The 20,478-nt window shown below is 35.5% G+C and overlaps 1 protein-coding gene across 6 annotated transcripts in view; it reads right to left on the reverse strand.

Annotated features, from left to right (window-relative positions):
* GTDC1 (glycosyltransferase like domain containing 1) overlaps nucleotides 1-20,478 on the reverse strand; it is a 390,698-nt gene that overhangs the window by 279,429 nt on the left and 90,791 nt on the right. For 3 of the 6 annotated variants that reach the window (XM_063094114.1, XM_063094089.1, XM_063094122.1), the window contains exon 2: nucleotides 12,748-12,809. The gene's annotated coding sequence lies outside the window, so the exon portion shown is untranslated. Of the gene's footprint in view, nucleotides 1-1,054; nucleotides 1,127-5,515; nucleotides 5,581-12,747; nucleotides 12,810-20,478 lie in introns of those variants that run through there. The other 3 variants (XM_063094097.1, XM_063094105.1, XM_063094133.1) reach the window with 3 other exon arrangements.

Below are 20,478 nucleotides of genomic sequence, written 5' to 3' on the forward strand. Positions count from 1 at the left end.
TATAACTTTTGTATTTTAAAATAAGCATTAACTTGATATGAAAAAGAAATCCTAATCTTAGAAAAGTACCATGTGGCATTTTTAAACTTTATGACCACTTCGTTGACACTCTGTCCCAGAGCAGATCCCAACATTAATACTCTGACCTTCTAGAAAACTGACAGATAAAGTTTATAGTGAGAAAAAATGAGTTTTTATGGGTTTCCAGAAGGGAATTCTTATGACACTAAAAGCCATATAATAATATTGATTCGATAACCAACTTTTTTACTGCCAAATTACAGACTTAAGATTTCTGGAAAAATATCCAACCAAATTTGTCACAAAATATAACAAAAATAAGCTTCAACTCATCACAAGCAGTCTAGAATTTCTTTGCAAATTTTATGTATATATAAAATGATTTTTAAAATCAAGTCTTCTTTAAAGTGTTCCCAAGATTTATCTTTTACATGAGGACTGACTGACATGTTTGTCAAAAATCAATTCAGTTACAACTTGTACCTTTCTGAGCAAATAATTTCCATGCTTGTTTCTAGTTTCCTTCCATCCTAAAAGCAAATGTACAATGTATGGAAACATGTATTATTTTCTTGTCAAACCATCTTCAAAAATCTATTAGAATATTCAAAATATTCCATTCTCACAAATGAAAATAAGTTGCTTTCTGAAAGTCTTCCATTTCACTGCCTTAAAAATTAAGCTACAATGCATAATAAGTGTTTTCTGACTGGATATGATTAACATTCAAATATTTTTAAAACAAATACTAATCCATAATTAGATCTCAGAGGCACAATCTATAGAAAATAAAAATTTGTTTTTATTTTGTGAGAGCAATATTAATGATTTGATATCATAAAAGTTTTAACAACAACATCTTGGCTTGCATAAACTTATAAACAAACTTGCACATGAATGTCTCCTATCCTTTTCAGCAAGATTTTTGCTATTTATTCACTCAGCAAATACTTATTGTGCCTATATGTGCCTGTCCATCATTGTTCCAAATGCTTAGGGATAAATTAGGCAATAAAGCAAACGATCCTCTTACCATAAGCAATTTCTTTCTAAGTGGAATAAAAGGCAATCATCAAGTAAATGTACATACATCAGAGGTAGGCACCTATAAAGAAAAATAATACAGGGTAATAGAGGATAGACACTACTAAGGGCCGGAGTGAGGAAGGTATTTTACATAGGGTTGTCAGAGAACACCTTGCTGGTGATGAGATGACATCTAAACAGAAACCAGAAGAAGAAAGGGAGGGGACTATGCAGCTCTAGATCTAAAGCAACAGGCACAGCAAGCCCCTGAGATGGAATATGCTCAGCATGTGCAGAGGGTAGAAACGTCTGTGCAACCACAAAGAATAAACAGATTTGCTTTATTCAACTAGCATTTGCTGAATGATTACATTCTAAATATTAATGTTAAGTGTTTTTGTAATATTAAGATCACCCAAATATAGTCTCTGGTCTCAAGAGTGGATACACTTAGAATACAGATCAACAAATGCTGTAAAACATTTGAGCTGGGTTTCAAAGAGGGAACAACAGCAAGTTCTACTACAGTAAGATGAACCAAGAGTCCAGAAAATACAGAGTTGAGGATATGTGGCAGATACTCTTGGCTCACGCAACAACTATTCAACCTTTTTCACCTTTTGCTTTCTTCTAGAACTCAGGCTAAAATACTTGCTCTCCCAGGTGCAGGGAGGGGAAGCACGTTTCACAGTATGCCAAAAAGATGCAAGTGGAAGGAAGGCTCAAATTGGCAAGTGACCTCTATTGGGAGCCAGGATGCTGCTACACACCTCTGAGGAAATCAACAGCCACAGGGCTTTTAGCTGACTCCACCCAAGCCTCTGATATCAGGCTCTCCTTCCAAGCCTTTCTGCTTCCAGCCTCCCTCATAATCTTTACCCTGAACTATGCATCAGTCCTCTAGCTTTTCTCCCTACCTTCATCTACATTTAATGTCTTCCATTCTTCCTTTGAAACTTAGAGTATCTTAATTTCAGTCCTCTACTCAAATCTATGATTTTTCTATGGAATAAAGAGAAAATTATTTAACAAGAAATGAGACCTCTTACAATTTGGTTCCAAGCTCCATTCTAGCCTCAATTCCTGCCACTCTCACATCTACACCATTACCCCCAAATACAAGACTCCTTGCCACTTTTTCAAACATTCCACACACATTCCTACCTACGAGCATTGCCCCTGCTCTTTCTTCTTCCTGAATCCTTTCTCCTTCACCACCTGTCAAATGCCTACAAGTAGTTCAAATTTCATCTCATCCATGAAGCTTTAGTCAATCATTCACCCTTATTCAGCCAGTCCTTCCTCTGTAGTACCCTAAACCTTGCTTATATCTCAATTAGAGCAATTAACACAATCTCTCTTATACTATAGTTGTACAGTATATATGTGCGTCTCCCCAACCACATTTCAAATCCTTGGCAGTAAAGCTTATGTACGGTTCATGTCTGTATTTACTCATAACCCAGCAAAGTGCCTTATACACAACAGTCATTCAATTTATATAATCTGAATCCTCATCAATAGACTACAATTAAGTCCTCACCCTTATGAGGAAAAAAAACAACAGAGGTATACCTGGATTGAAAATTACAGGATCATTGAGAATTATATTAAGTGAAACAAGTCAAGCACAGAAAGAGAAATACCACATGTTCTCACTTATTGGTGGGAGCTAAAAATTAATATATAAATTCACACACACACACACACACACACACACACACACAAAAACCGGGGGGGGGGAAGAAGATATAACAACCACAATTACTTGAAGTTGATACTGACAAGCAAACAGAAAGGACATTGTTGGGGGGGAAGGGGGGGAGGGAGGGAGGTTTTGGTGATGGGGAGCAATAATCAGCCACAATGTATATCGACAAAATAAAGTTTAAAAAAAAAAAAAAAGAAAGAAAATTACAGGATCATCACAAAATGAGTTGTTAAGGCATTACTATGGTATTCAGCTGTTCAATTAAGTCCTAAATCATTGCAGATATCATTGAATAAAAAGATAAAGACAGCAAAACATAAAGTATGAGTTCTTACTAGGCACATAAAATTAAAGAGGAATGGGGAAATGCCAAGCATAAAGCTACCTACATTAAAAAGCATTACAAAGAGATACTAAAACAATTCATAACCAATATTTACTAAGTGCCTGCTGTGAGCCAGATACTATACTGATCACTGAGAATATGAAACTGAAATAGAGAGAGGGCTGAAATTTTACATGCAAAGTTTTTAAGTACAAATGTTGCCCTACAAATTAGTAGTTCCAAAAGTATAACCAAAAGATCAGCTTAAGAGCCAAATGCAACCACCGATACCCAATTCCTGGTTCAGATCTAGAAAACTATCCTGTCCAAATTGTTGATTATGTAGGAACTCTTCTCTCAGGGCTGCTTTTGAATGTTAAAAGGGAATAGAAACTGCTCAAATAGAAGATGTGAGTTCCAGACACTTTCCAGACACTTGACTACATTCCTTGCTTTGAGATAAGTGCTATCCATGCACAGGTTGTCTTAGTAATTGAGGTAACAACAACTCTACCATCATAAATAAAAAGGGAGGAATTTATTTAAATTTTGTTACATAGGGCATGGTGTATGGGAGATAGTGGATAGTTTTACACTTTGTCCTCTGAGGTCAAAATAACTTTCTAGAATGGAAATACAACAAAGAGAATTTAAGTTAGACATTGGAGTTGTGAGGTCCTATTGCACACTACCAAGTTAAACTCTGAGCCATTTCTTCTGCAGATTTTGAATGAAGAGGTAACTTGATTTCCTCTAAGACAGTTTAGGGCAAAAAAGCAGATGTAAAAATGACCTCTTAAGGTTTTTTTAGACAGTAAATTCTATTGTACATAACGATTTGCGTGTGTATTAAAAAATATGAAGCTGGGCCGAGCCCGTGGCGCACTCGGGAGAGTGTGGCGCTGGGAGCACGGCGACACTCCCGCCGCGGGTTCGGATCCTATATAGGACTGGCCGGTGCACTCACTGGCTGAGTGCCAGTCACGAAAAAGAAAAAAAAAAAACAATATGAAGCTGTCACTCTAAGAATTAAAAGAAATAATATACCCAAAATGCCATCTAAGATGAAATTAGTACGCCCTTAGCCATATGAGGCTCCCAATGATCTCATAACTCCTTCTTGTAAATCAACATCAATAATATAAATTATCAAATAACCTGTTTGCCTTTTGAATAAATAAATTCAAATTGCCTACTTCTTCAAAAACTGAGATCTTCATATATGAGTACTACAAAATATCCTTGTTTAAATAACAGTCTATGCATACAATTAAAAAAAATTTTTTTATTTACTCATGGAATAACTTGCTCCCAACAAACACAAATACTAAACCATTTTGAGGATTTTCCTATAACCCTTGTAACTGAGTATTGTTTCACTCAAAACAAGTTTGACATCATTATGTTAATGTCCCCTTAGCAATAACAAACAATGCTACAAAATTTAGTCCACAACCCCTTGCAAATTAAAAATATTACTGTACCCTTTAAAAGCATAATGATTTACACCAATAATATTAACGAATATATATATATATATATATTGTGTGTGTGTGTGTGTGTGTGTGTGTGTGTGTGTGTGTGTGTGTGTGTGTGACCGGCAAGGGGACTGGAACCCTTGGCTTGGTGTCGCCCGCACCGCGCTCAGCCAGTGAGCGCACCGGCCATCCCTATATAGGATCCGAACCCACGGCCTCGGCGCTCCCAGCGCAGCTGCGCTCCCAGCGCCACACTCTCCCGAGTGAGCCACGGGGTCAGCCCAACAAATATATTTCTTAATATTCATTTATTAAAGCAATGGTTATTGAGAGTTGCAGCCAGGCACTATGCTAAGTGTAAGAACACCAAGATGACTAATTACAATTCCTGTCCTCAGACACAGAAACATAATATTACAATACCAACATATATACACTGGGTATTCAAAAGAAAACCAACAGCAAGTTACTATATAAAACAAGTGCCCAGAGAGTTTAAAGGTCCAAGCAAATAACTATACAAAGGAATTGAGGAAGTACAGCAAATAATTTTAGAATGGCTCCCTAAGTACTCATTACCAATTCATATTCTCCCTGCTTTCCTCCAAAATAAAGGCTGGAAAGCTAAGATACTTTTCTCTCTCATTCTAGAGGTAGTACGTGACACTTTTGGCCAAGCAGATGTAGGCAAATGTCCCCACAAACAGGCATCCCTTTCTAAAGAAAAAGAGAAAGCTCCCCACAGGAAGAAAGCTTCTGAGCTCTCCCTTTGTTTTTCTTCCTGCTTGAAAGAAAAAAGAATTTCTAGAAGTGCAAAAGTCATCAGTGAAATTTGAAGTTACATGCTAAGGACGGTGGAAAAGGAAGATGTTACCTGGATCCCTGATGGCATCAGTTATTTGTGAACTAACTGCCTTCAGACTTCTTATGACATGAGACAAATAAAACACTTACTCATTTAAATCTTGTAAGATTTTCTTTTACTTGGAGTCAGAGGCATTTTTACCACAAAAAGAAAGCTACAAGAAAGAGGAGATAGCTAAGTTAGACTATCTATGACTCCTCCTTCCTGGATTTAGTCTATAATCTAGTCCTTCCTAGCTAGAAGAAATAAAAACCATTTTAAATTTGCATTTCCATAATTTATCTACAATTTTCAGTAATCTGGATTACTTTCATAAACATGGGCAAATTCCTCCATGGAAATCCATATGTTGCATAGTCATCTTTCTTCTCCTAACTAGAACTTTCAATCCCCCAACTCCATAAAACATCATTTTTTATAATATGGTATATACCACTCATATGTTTAATATACACATATAAATAAATAACCGAAGGTTAGAAAGAAAGTGGGAAGTAGAATGGACAACAAGAAGGAAAAAGGGACCTAATTTATTTAAAGTTGTAAACTATGTTTTTCAACTTGTGAGCACTTTAGCAGCTCAAGAATAAATGAAAGATCACAATAGTATTCTTAACATAAGAGGAAGACCCCCTACACACACTTGAAATCAATGATTCTGTTTTTGAAAAATTTTCAAACTGGAAAAATGTGTATCCCAACAAATATTTTGTGTCCTATTTATCATCAGCATTGTTATATTACTATAATATTCCATCTATGTAATCTTCTTAAGGTAATAACCATTCTCTGCATATGTTTCCCTTGGACAAATTTTAACTGTGCACTGTTCTTGGGACAATTTCTATTGTACAGTGCTGAAAAGACTCATTAATTTCAATCACCATCAACTCCATACAGCACATATACTTTTTCTGCCTTTTTTGTTCAAATATATTTCACTGCGGCCATTCAAAGGAAAATTACACATTCCAATAACATTTGAGTTACTCTCAGTTACCCTTTCAGTGGTTCAGGGTAATGATAGAGCAAAGAATCACATTCTTCACAGGCTCTCCTTTTTTTTCCCATTTGGTAGAATTTCAACTTCAAATCTCTTGTGCCAAAAAGCAGTGGGTAATATCTAATGCTCTTCTCTAACAGTAGCTTACTTTGGAGGGAAGGAGAGTGAGAGTCAGGAGAAATCATTCATTTTAGTTTGAAAAGAATCTTAGCATATGGTATAAACAATCTCTTATCCTATTTTCCTAAAATAGAATTATGGAAACATATAGTTCAGGGGGAAAAAAAGAAAGGAAAAGGAAAAATAATTAAAATTGTTTCAGCTATCTCTGAGTATAGGCAATGGCTAAAAGGGCAAAATTACTCAAAGTTACCTAACCCTAAGTTCTCACAGGGATCAGTTAAAAACAAAAAGAAAAACAAAAATCAAAACAAAAAAAAATTTACATATTTACAAAACCTGTAGTTTATAACCATTCCTTGGCATTGTTCATAGGTAAAGGTTTCCTCTGTAAAATAGATAGAAGCTACATTCTCTTCTTTCTGAGTCTGCAGGACTGGGATAAATAAGGATAATAAGTACAGTCAGGTAACATAAATGCTTTCATTTTAAAACCAGTATTTGAAGACAATCTACAACAATCCATATAATCTCAAAAGAATATTCAGAGAATGACAAGTCTCTCTTGTTTATAATATCATCTCAACTTCAATTTCATCTGCAGTTATCTCCTTTAAAACAAACATATCTGGGGTCCTTACATGATATGAAGTCCTTTTTTGCAGGCTCACTTTTATTTGGTTATCTTTTTAGGTGCACTAAAGATTGAGTTTACGATAAACTGAACAGACAGCTTAGAAAAGGCTTTTAGAACTATACCATATGGTCCAGGGAAGGGAACAATCTGGACAATCCCCATTTCAATCTGCAAGCTTGTCCACCTCTATAACACATTATACCACTGTAATAAAATATTAAGATGGAAACGTAAAAGTGAAAATAGTCTATCTTTAGCATTACCACGCTTCTGAAAATTTACTGATAAACTTAATAAACATTAATTTTAATTTATATTCTGAGATTTTGGTTTGCAACACCAGGCATGCAAACCTAGGCCACTATTCAGTAGAAACAATATTTCAGCAGGGATATGTGTGGGTATTCAACTTATGCTTCAGAATTTTAGAAGGGGGAAAAAAACAAAAAACACTTACAAGGGCATATTGGCAGGGGCTGATGTAACAGATGACACATTCTTGGAAATCAAATAAAGGCAATAGGGAAATACCCATTGTTGCCTGGTGAAGGCCTAATCACATGGACACAGCTGGAACCAATGTAGATCATTCATTAATAAAATTGTATTGTAGTAGCTACTTTTTGATGCATTTCAATGCGGCTGTAGCCAAATGGCTGAATTTCTTTGTTCAGTGTTAGGAAGATTGTTTTAATGGGAAATATGAGAAGATTTAGGACCAGGATAGGGTTGGGGGGCCCCTGTTCTCATGCTAAAAATGAGACTAGATCAAAAAGCTAAATGTCACTTTACCTTACAACCTACTTACATTATCAGCAGCTTAAAATATGCAGTGTAAACCCGAAAAAGGGAACTCATATGGTACTATAGATAAAAAGTGAGCAGTGTGAGATGCCACAGAAAACCTATGAAATACTTGTGAAAGTATCTACAGAATGATAATATATGGGGGGTGAGGAAAATTACAATATATCAAAATTTAGGAGGGGAAATCAAACAACAACCCTTTCATGCAATCTATCAAATTTTCACTCTAAAGTATGTACCCTTTGCTTAAGGAGTGATTACTCATATTTTTTACCACATAAACTTAGAAATCACTATTTGTAATTATGTTACTATTATTTGATATCAAACAAGATATTCAAATCATCTACCCAAGAATTATATTTAAAAGCTATACTGATATTCAAATGAAATGAAATTCTAGTTATAATTATAAACTTAGTGCTTAATATAATAAAATCCTACTTAATAAACTTAGTATTTATCCAATTTTGCTACCTCATGATAAATTTATTTTTCTATGTTTCTACAAATATAATGATTAGGTTACTATATCATAATTCCTGAAAACCATATAATATCAGACTATAAGGATAATCATATAATAGCTTCGCTTCATGTTCTGAACTAAACAAGACTGTAGAATTTACTGCCTACAAAAATGAAAAACTCAACAGCATTAACCAAAATTGCTCAAATACTATAGTTCTTAAATATATTTCTCCTATGCCTCTGTGTGCAGTTAGAATAAACAAATAAATTGGATAATTCATGTTGTATTTCCTAAGTCACTGAAAGATATATTCCTATTACAGAAAAAAATAAAGGGCTTAATTACAAATAAAAATGATATCACTGCAGGAAATTTACCTTAAGTCAATGAATACTATTTAGTATGCAATAAACATTCAATACAAAAACGTACAGAATGAAAGAGTTTTTGTCTGTGTTATCTTTAATCACCAATTCTAATATTATCAGACCTTGGCACAGGGGATTCAAGACAGACAGTCATGACTCAACTGGACCAAGAGAAAAAAGTCTCATTGGTATTCCTTCTCAACACTGTCAAAATTCAGAACCTTAAAATGTCGACCTAAAGATGTAATTAATGTAACTCAAAAGGTATCCCACCCAGATTCATTTTAGCAGCTCTAAAGAAAAAAGGCTACTTAAGTACAAGTTTAAAAAAACAGCACTGGGGAGAATGAGGAATCATGGCATATATTACATGTGCATTACATATAAAAAGCAATTTTGGTATTTGTTTTGCCAAAGTAATGAGCCAATATGTTGCTGACTTGTCTTGAATGAGAGAAAATAATAGGTGAGTTTATTTAATGCATGCTTCTGATATACCTGCTTTACAAATACTTTTAATAATTTTAATCATTTTCTAAATTAAAGATAAATCTCTAGGAAAAAACAACTGTTAAATTGTACAATTTTATCTTAATGTACCCATAATAGGTATATGTCCCAGTATACATGGCATATAAAATGTTTCACATTAATAATTCTAACATGAAGCACTACTTACTTTCTTTTCAGTCACATTTTTTACACTGGTACAAAAATACGTGAGTTTTTCCTCCCAAAGTAATTTTCTTATTGACAAAAATCACTGACTTTTTAAAATAAAAATTTTTATCAATCTCCTCCTAAAAAAAAAAACATATTCTGCCTATTCAAATATATTTTCTTGACTGCAGAACACTAATTTTTAAAATAGATCACTTGAAAGTAAATCATTTGTTTTTCTTTAATACAACAGAAAACATTTACATTTTGAGGAACATTCTACAAAATTTCATAGAATGCTTGCTCAAAGTGAAAATCTAGTCTCCTGCTCAAATCCTCTCCACTTAAAACTTATAATGCCACATTTTCATACCCTTTTAATAGTAGGTCACTAACTATAATTTAGTGATAATTGGGAAACATAAAAGCATTTCTGCATTTTACCTTGCATTTTGATTTAAAAGGAAAAAATTTTAAATGCACATCCTTTATTTTAGTGAAAATTCACTTGCTTATCTGACAACACTTATCAGACATTCTAAAAATGAGTGTTCAAGCTGTAAAAGATATGAACTGACCCTGAGTTTTAGACAAAAATTGAAAACAATGGCAGACTTTTTGGTCTTAACAAGAGATACCTTGGGGTAAAAAATCCATATAATACAAGCAAATATTACTCAAAAGTTTCCATTCAAATAATAAGCTGTGAAGCAAACAAGATTCTAACCAATCAAAAATACTATGTCAACATGACCAAAGTTAGCAATATTCAGAAGGGCTTTTTGCAAAGTGTGGCAAAAATGCAACTGTAAATGAAATCTCTAAGAGAACTGGAAAAGGCAAATTTAGCACAAGCTTCCATAAGGAACAATACTATTTACTAAATGTGGAAATTGTGAAGAGAATGCTATTTCTATTTTAGAAAAGAATTTTTTTTTTCATGATGGTGATCTGTGTGAAGAAAGAGGAAGACAAGAGGAAAAAGAAATGATGTAAGTAGGAAAGGCTAAAGCTCCTTGCCTTACTTCAGTGATGCCATGAGGGCAGATCCTCTGCCTTACGAAAACCACTGCCAGAACCAAGCTACACAAAACATTTTGGCTGCAAGCCTATAACAGTGCCAGGCTGTTTTTTATTTTTGTGCTAGACTCCCTCAATTGAGACAGTGTGGGACTGTCACTTTGATGCACATAGAGAACAAAGAATAATATTGTACATAGTGAGGGAGTGGGGGGGGGGGACTTTTTTGCCCCTTTAAAGTCAGGTTAGTATTTTGTTTTCTTTGACAGGTCTTGAAAAGACCCAAGAAACAAAAGTTATAGTGAAGACTGTATCAACTGCCTAACAAAATTAACATTGAGTACAATTTTATTGAGGGTTTAAAACTCATGTGAGAGATTAACATTTTAAAAAATCAGACTTAAAAGGGGTCCAAGTCATATAGTTACCTGTTTAAGAGACCAGAGACCAAGAAATACATGATTCATGATCACATAATCTTATTTAAATCTAATAGTATAAAGGTAGATCATAAAATCTGTCAAAAGAAAAAACTAATATAAGTATTATAATTTGTAGGTCACTATAGAGAGGCAGCTGTGTCAACTGCTATTCTGACCATGATTTCTCCAAAATTAAATAATCTGATGAAAAGATTGTAACATTAGAATCTGATTATTTTATGCCTTCACAGGGGAAGAGGTGATAAATGATCAAAAATGTTTAAAGGATTAAACCACAAATCATCTAGAAAGTTGCTTACAGACACAAACAGGAAAACCGTCTCTTCCATCCTATTCAATTCTGTACTAGAAGCAAAGCTAACACAAATAAGAAAGCTAAGTGTGTGCTGTTGCAAGCTTCTACTAAATATACTGTCTGATTCTGGTGACTAAAAACACCAATAAGGCATTAGCTCCTAGAGTTATGACCATTTTCTCTCTAATGTACAAGATAAGTAGAGGTAGAAGTCCATTTTCTACAAACCAAATGAAAAGAAAGAATGAACTGTGACAAATCCAGATCCCATGCTGGCATATTTTACACTAAGTTCAGCATCATCTAGAAGCAGTATGATTCTCCCTGACAATCAGGGGGAGGAAAAAGTTGTACAACTAATATAGTATTGACAAATAGCACCAAAGGTCTACTAGTCCCTTCCTCCTACACATCTCCATTGAATCAGCTGTTCAAAGAAGACTAAAGGCTATTTAAGAAATAGCCAAGAACTGAAGCACTTGCCTTAGATGTCACACATGGAGGCATGGAGCACTGACCACCTGAGCCTACCTAATTTCCAACCAAATGATCCCTTGCCCAGTTTTGTTCATGGCCACAGAATCTGATAGCAAGTCATGATCAGTGTTGGGAAAGGCAGTACAGAAGTCAGAACATGGGGAAGAAAGTGAATGAGAACAGTGGCCAAACTTCAAGCAATATACATGCTTCTCTTATTATTCACATTAGTGCCCTTGCATAACACTTTAGGATGACAAAAGCAGTGTTAAAAGGTTCAGGTACAATGATTTACTTGGGGTGGCAGGGTAAGTCTGCCATGTAATTAAAAAATGCATTATTTTGCTCCTCAATGTTCTCCTTTTACATTTTTTTTCCTTGGATATACTGCTGATGCTATCATCACATGGGAAACTGATAGTTGTAGGCAAGGCATTCATGCATTGCCAAAGCAGTCCAAAGAATGATGTCTGGCTGGCTTTAGTTCAACAAGGAATATGAGGCAAAAACAGAAAGCAAAAAGAATGAAAGGTGTAGAAGAAGCCAGGCAATAGGCTGTTTTTTCTTTTTATTAATGGTGCACATGAAATGGCGGGGCGGGGGGGGGGGGGCACAGGGAGGGAAGACATCTAGAAAAAGCAGCCAAGCTAGCTCAATTACAAAGAAAGATTAAAGGAGTTAAATGTGTATAACTTGGCTGACAATCAAGGAACAATATGAGAGCTGTCCACAACTCTCCAAAGTATATACATAAAAAGAAGAGTGGGAAATTTTTATCTACTATTGAAGTGTGAATATATGAAATAATAATGAAATAAAATGAAAATAAAGAAATCTGATTCAAGCAGCAGGGAAATAATCTGGTAAAACTTAAGAAAGGCTACTTTCTTCTCTTTAGAAACACTGATTGATCATCTTACTGACCCACACTGCAGTAAACAGTACCTAATAAGAAATGCCCTCATATTGCCAGAGGACTGAAGTGATAGAGATATAAAGCTGAAGTTCCATCTGCTTACCTGATGATCCAAATATACTGGCGTCTCTTTACATAAACCCAATCTGGCTAATTCAGAGGTACCTGCAAGATCACAAAGGACACAGTTAAGTTGTTATCTTTAAAATAAACCCAGCCTGAATTCTAAATCCTGACCTGGACAAGAGCTGACTTGGATGATCTAGTCTGGTTCTTGGACATTCGAAGATGGAAGAAGAACACTCAAGAACAAAAATGTTCTGAATGATTCTAAGGTTATTCTAAATGAATAAGAGCTTTTTCAGTCTTTTCAAGGATTTCCCAAATCAATTATAACTCAAAAAATAATAATAATTCAGACTAGAATTCCTTAACATTGATCAATGAATGACCTTCACAAGTCTGTGCAATCCTGAATGATATATGTAAAATTTGTGAGTTTATGTAAATGGATATCTCTCTGGGAAGGTCAACAGATTGTCAGATCTGCAAAATAGTCCATAATTCAAAAACCTGTCAAGAACCTCTGCTGAGGATTGTCTAAAATCTCGGAGTTGGCTTAAAACGCATACAGATAATCAGTTCAGGTTTGGGGTTTCCAATCCAAGGAAACAACAGAGATGCACAGACACTTGCAGACCTGGGGTAAATACCTTAAGACCACTACTTCCTGGGAGAGCAATACATCAGGTTTAAACTGTTACTTAACTGCACAGCCCTATGTTCCCTGCAAGCTATGCAAGTCTTGAAGAGAACTAAGATGTTACCATGTACCCAAGGGTGAATATCATGACCTTTCCTGTTCTGTAATATCAAAGTCAGGATCTTTAGGCATATCAACACTGACAGGGTCAGAAGTAACAGTAACTGATCCAAAAAGGACCATATATGAAGAGCAAAAAATGAGAAGCTATCAAAAAATAGAAAGTGTGGCTCCCAAACCGTTTACATAGCACAAAATTATAGGATTAGCAAAACACATCTTTTAAAAGAATTATTTTAAACAGCAATCGCAGAGTCAGCATAACCTGTATCAGAAAGAAACCAGACTGGAGAACCTTCCAGGGACCAACTGTGAGAAGATGTGAAAGAATTTACAGCCACAAGGGCCGTCCCGTGGCTCACTTGGGAGAGTGTGGTGCTGATAACACCAGGACCATGGGTTCAGATCCGTATATAGGGATGGCCAGTTAGCTCACTTGGGAGAGCGTGGTGCTGACGACACCAAGTCAAGGGTTAAGATCCCCTTACCAGTCATCTTAAAAAAAAAAAAAAAAGAATTTACAGCTACAGAAAACATCCTGAGCTGGAATATCACCAAAAAAAAAGATAAGAGAAAAGCTGAAAAGACAGAAATCAAGTAGGAGGGAGAAATTACCTTTTGAGATGGCCTGTTTCAAATGATGATCATGTGGTACATTCTCTCAATAAATAATTTATTTAGACATTGCCCTATCAAGCATCTACCAGGCACTGTACTTGTGCTGAGAATTCAGCAGTGAACAAGGCAAGCAAAGCCATGCCCTGCTGGATTTTAATTTTGGGGAGTAGGGGAAAGATGCAGGGAGACAAGTATATCAATAACGACATTTCAATTTGAGATACATGATATGAAAGAAATAAGATGTGAGCAAGGCATGAGAGAGTGGCCTGTATCTATTTAGTAATCACAGAGAACTTCACTACAATTCTCAGTCAGTCAGGGTCTTAGAGAATTGAGAGCAAGTAAGGATCGTAGGGACAGCTGAAAACAAGATAGCTATTCTGGAAGACAAAGTATCATAAGCTCATTATCTCCATACTTCACAGTGCACACATCTAGACTGAGTAATGATTTTATGATATACATTCTGCCTTTAGAATTTAAGCCTGAGAACAAGTAACTGAACAGCATTTCTGTATCTCTTAAATAAGTGGCTGAGGGTACTGCACACTTTGTACCCTTAATACAAGAACCACATTCTATCCAAATTTTCATCAAATTCCATTCAATTAAAAGATTTTTTTTTTTTTTTTTTTTTTTTTTGGCTTCTATAGACAAATTTCTGCCATCAAAGAAAGGAGGCCGGCATGGTAGCCAGCCTATTAGAGGGCCACCAATAATCTTCACCTGAGGGAATTCATGCCTTTGCACAGTGCCTTTCCTCATGTCAGGTTTGGTCTGAGTGATCTACAGAATGCAGTGGAAGTGACGGTGTCTGTCCTAAAATATACTACAGTTTCCTCCTTGCTTTCTTGGATCATTCATTCTGGGGGAAGCCAGCTGTCATCTGCCATGTTGTGAGGACTCTTAAGCAACCCTATGAAGACATCCACATGGCCTCTTGCCAAATAGCCAGAATCAACTTACCAGCCAGCTATGTGAGCGAGCCATCTTCTAAGCAGAACCTGAGGCTAATCAAACCTTCAGACTCACCCTGGCTGACATCCTGACTGCAACTTTTGAGATACCAACAGCCAAAATCACCCAGCCTGCACTCCAACCCCTTTCTAGGAAGCACTCTAACCTCCTGTATTCTAGGGGCTTGAAAGCTAAAAACTACATTTCCCAGATGCTCTTGCATCATGCCTTCCACAGAGGACCCAGATTCAACCAAATCTGTTCAAGACTTCAAAAGCAGAAGTGAGATAACCAAGGTGGTAGCCACCTACTATGAGATCAAATCTTGCAGTGTAGCCATTTTGTTCTTCTGAGACAACTATGTAGCTATTCTACTAAATGATCCCTAGTATCATAGGTTCCAAGTAGCAAGTGGCAGTGGAATTTTTATATAGTATCATGGGATGTTTCTCTTGGCTTACTCCTAGCTACTAACAAGTTTAGTTCCTTGGCACTTCTAGAAATTAGGTAGCATATGACATATTCCTGTATGCTTAAACTTGCTAGCTGTCTGCAACTCAAACTAACGTTGCCTGTAACTAACAAACCATTATCATACACAAATTCTCCTATCTCATAACACTTGCACTCCTATCTCATGATTGACTCTCTTCTTTTGCATTACTAATCCCTCTACCTGTTTATCAAATCCTATTCATTCATGCTGTTTCTAAGAACATGCTCCATCAGTGTTCTCCTTTTCCTCTCCCTTCCATCCTTTCCTCTCCACCGGCTCCTCCTTCAACAATAACACTCTTCTTTCAACCCTACCACTATCCCTGTCAAGCTTCAAAAAACAATAATATAAGCTCATTGTCTTTACTTCAACTTCCATTCAATATTCAAATCACTACAACTTGGCTTCCCTAGCCATTACGCTACTGAAACAGCTATTGCTAAGGTTGGCAATAACCAAACAAGTGTCTGTTTTCACTCCTCACGCCACTACACTGTGGCATTTGGTACTCCTACCCGCCATGCCTTTTCGAAACATCCATGAAAGGTTTGCCAGGGTACCACACCCTGGCAGCTCTCCTCCAGCCTATGGGTTTCCTCTATTTCACCTCTGGCTCTTTGTCTAGAAATCCTCCATGGCTTTCTTCTCAGGGATATTATGGTTTTATTCTGCCCCGACTTCAGGACTTTGAATCTATCTGTAGATTCACTGATCACTCCCAAATCTAAACCTCTCCCCTATCTCTCTTTTTGCACTATAAATTTAAATTTTCTGTCTACCTATTTGATACATCTAGCTTTATCAATTGTCACAAAGTATCAAAAAAAAAAAAAAAAACCGCTCCTTAACTTAAAAGGACACTTTAAAAGCAGTTTATGCTCTATAATTGTGCTATCCAGTAACACTAGACACGTGTGTCTATTGTGTACTTGAAATGTGGCTCCTCCAGATTGAGATGTGCTATAGATGTAAAATACACAACGAGTTTCAAAGACAATGCAAAAAATAAGAATGTAAAAGATCTCAATAATTTTATATTGATATATGTTGAAAGGATAATTATTCAGATATATTGAGTTAAACAAAATGTATCAAAAATATTAAACTCATTTCTTTTTACTTTTTTAATGAGGTTATTAGAAAATTTTAAATTATGTAGCTTGCATTATAATTGTATGGAACAGTGCTACTCTACACACAAAAAAAGAACATCATGAAAAAAATGTACACACTATTCACATCCAGCATGCATACGGAAAAGAGAAAATGGATTTCTTTTATACTCCAGTCACCCTTGCCCTTATTCAGAACTTACTATTTTATCTTGACAGCTTGTAGACTCATTCTTACTGATTAAAAAAGAAGGTTATGTCCTGGAATCAAGAGTTACAGAAGTACCTTAAAATTAATAAAAATGTACTCAAAATTATAATGTCAAAATACTAAATTTATATCCAATGAAACTCCAATATGATCACAACTATATCATAAAAACACCAATAACTAACATTTGATATGTGCTATGTAACCATATTACATAATTTAATCATCACATCTGCAAAGTAGATAATACTGTTACGCCCTATTTAACAAAGTAGGAAACTAAGGCAGGAAGAGGTTAAGTAACTTGTTCAAAGTCATGCTGTTAGAAACAGATGGAACAAGGTCTCAAACCCAGGCAATCTCATCCTCTCAATCATTACCTTTACCTGCCTGAATAGAAGCAAACTTTAAAATAACAAACAGTTTCAAATGGTTCCCAGTATTATTAAACTTATACACACTCAACTACGTCCAGAAGAAAACAAATTAAATAAAATTCCACTAAGCATGAATACAAACAAAAAAACCCCCACAGAAACTGAAAATTTAGAAGCAAAACTAGGTGAGTGAAGAAAAGAACAAAAATGAAATAATAAAAAAGAACACAAAGGAGTCTGCCCTGAGCCCAACATGTTCAAATGAGAATTACTCAAGAACAGAAAATATTGCTATGGCCAGAAAAGTGCAAGGGCTCAAAACATGGCATAGCCACTTGAGGCAGCAGAAGAAAATAGGACCTGATTCATTTTTCTGGAACCTTCTGAAGACTTGCAAGTAGTTCTGCTTCACAAAATCTCGTGAAGGTGGGAGTCAGTTCTTGAACTAATCTCAATGTTTAAAAAAAAACTTATAGAAATATTCATATCTGAATTATCAGGCTGTATGATCTATAGTACTTTTAAATGCAGTTTGACATCGTTAAAAAAAATTTTTCCAAAATACAATGTTTACAAGGTGAATATATAAATGAATACTTGGGCAAAGATTAAAACATTGATACATACATATCTCTAGCAGGATACACCAAAAAACTGACAAAACTGGCATTAAAAAAGTGTATAAAAAAGGTATATAAAAAAAAGTGAGTGACAAGGGACGTCATTGTGTATAAAAAAATGCCTATGTATTAAAAAAGTGAGTGTCAAGGGACCAAGGTATAAGAAGGAGAGATCTCATACCCTTTGGTACTTCTGATTTGAACCAAATGAACCTGGTAACTATTTAAAAAATTAAAACATAATCTTAAAGTCCAAAAATAAGAATAAGTGATTCTGAATAGTAAAAGGTATAGAATCTATTTATTCATACACATGTGCGCACGGCACACACACACATAAAGGGGTCTCTGATGATAACAAGATTACTTCCAGCCTCAATGAAAGAATCCAGCATCTCACTTTCACACATCATCAGCACCCCTGTCCTCCACACCTCTGCCACCAGAGAGAGATATAAAACAAAGATGCATATAGAAGCCATTTCAAACACTAGATAATGCTGTTCAAATATTCTATCTCTGAGAGCCGAAGTCCTCAAAGACATCCAAAAAGACAGATATAAACACTTAAGAAAAAAAACAAGAAAATGGTTTCTACAAACTATCAATATAGCAATATATTTCATAAACTTTTTGAGTTATTTAAGGAAAAAAGAAATCTGTTTAGAAGTCTGAAATTCCAAAAGAGCAGTGATGCAAAACTGGTGTATGACCTCTTAAAATGAACTTCTCCAAAGCTAAAAGTCTAACTATTGAATTATATGCTTAACACTTGCAAACCAGAATATCTATAACTGCCAACCTAACATAGCAACACTGAGTTCTTTTCTTTTGAATATGAAGGTGTTCTATGACGACGGAGTTTGGATGTGTTGTCCCCTCCAAAACTCATGTGGAAATTTGATCTCCAATGTGGCAGTGTCGGAAACTGATTGAGTCATGGGGGCGGATCCCTCATGAATGGATTAGTGCTCTCCCTGGGGGAAGGGGGGATTAATGAGTTCTCACTCAGCTGGTTGCTTTAAAAGACCCGGGCACCTTCTCTCTCTCTCTTGCTTCCTGTTGCCATGTGATCTACTTGTACCCACCGGCTGCCTGCCACTTTCCACCATGAGTAGAAGCAGCCTGAGGCCCACACCAGACGCAGCTGTCCCAGAATCGTAAGCCAAATAAACCTCTCTTTATAAATTATCCAGTCTCAGGTAATTCTGTTATAGCAACACAAAACGGACTAAAACATATGATATCTGTCATCTCATTGACTAGAAGTGATGTGGTTACTTGACTGGCCGGGGGATGACCCATTCCTTCCTCCCTGGCCAAGAGAGGACCTTCCCTGCCAAAGCTGTAAGCTCCCAAGAGGCTGGCCTACCAGAATGATGCAAGCCAAGCTACTTTGGCCAGGGATGTAGTAAGCCCTTTTCTTTAAACTTCTTGCAAGTCAGAACTTTTCACAAAACCCACAAAAAATGGCATATTTTCATGAATCTTCTTTATGTTGCCATCATTCATCGTCTTCATTTTTAATTCAATGATATTTTTAGCCAAATGAAATGAGATACAGTTTTCCTCAGTATGACTCAGCTCTACTCTTCATCTTCTGGGACCCAATTCATGTGATCCCTTAACAACTATTTATTTCACACCAAACTAGATATTTCCCTAAAGCCTACCAATCTAGCCCCTAGGCATATTTCTTAAATAAAAGCACTAGATCTTTGTAAACCTAAAATTTGAATACTAAAGGGACAAATCAGCTATCAAAGACCTAGTAGTATATAGCAGTTGCTCACCTCTAAGCAGAGATTAAAATTCATTTCAATTTATTATTTTTTTAAAGAAACAGCTATTGACTTTTTTCCCTTTGCAAAGTACAGTGTTTAATGGGGCTAGTTAAATTAGAGGTGATAGTGTGAAGCAAATGTTTTAAATTGGTAAATTCTAAACCTTTTAATAAAAGTACATCAGTTAGAAGTTTTAATAAGACTCAGCAGGACACAGAAGAATTAACAGTCTGTAGGAATCAAAAGGGGTGATAGGCAATGATAACCTTAATCATTTGCACAGGGATTTATAATTTCATTGCTTAAAGGTTAATGAAATTATGTGGTATTTTGCCTACTCTTATCCAGTATATGATTTCATGCCTTGGTTTGTACATATTTACCAAGTGAATCATGTAACAGAAGAAATGACTCATTTTATCAATAGATCTACTACATTTTTACTTATATACTTGTGGGTGCACAACTATCATTAACTATTCTAAACCAATAACTGAATGCCCTCAAACAAAACATAAGGTTTCCAAGAGCGTCTTGGAAAAATGAAAAAACTCATAATCGGAATTCTAAAAGTGCATTAAATTGCTAATATGATTGCTTTTTTAAAAATTAGATACATTATATTTATATTATACTTCAAATCAGTAATTGCTAATAGTTGCTTCTGCCAAATACTAACATCAAGTCCACCCTAAAGATTGTTGAAGGCATTCAAGATACACTGTTTCAGGGTGAAGATGGATGGAGAAATGCAAACAATATTCACAAACATTTAGAACAGGTAAAATAATAAAAGAATTCTAGGCTAGAGAAATTGTTTTAAAAATTACAGC

The sequence above is a fragment of the Cynocephalus volans genome, chromosome 1 (genome assembly GCF_027409185.1).
Source record: "Cynocephalus volans isolate mCynVol1 chromosome 1, mCynVol1.pri, whole genome shotgun sequence".
Taxonomy (NCBI): domain Eukaryota; kingdom Metazoa; phylum Chordata; class Mammalia; order Dermoptera; family Cynocephalidae; genus Cynocephalus; species Cynocephalus volans.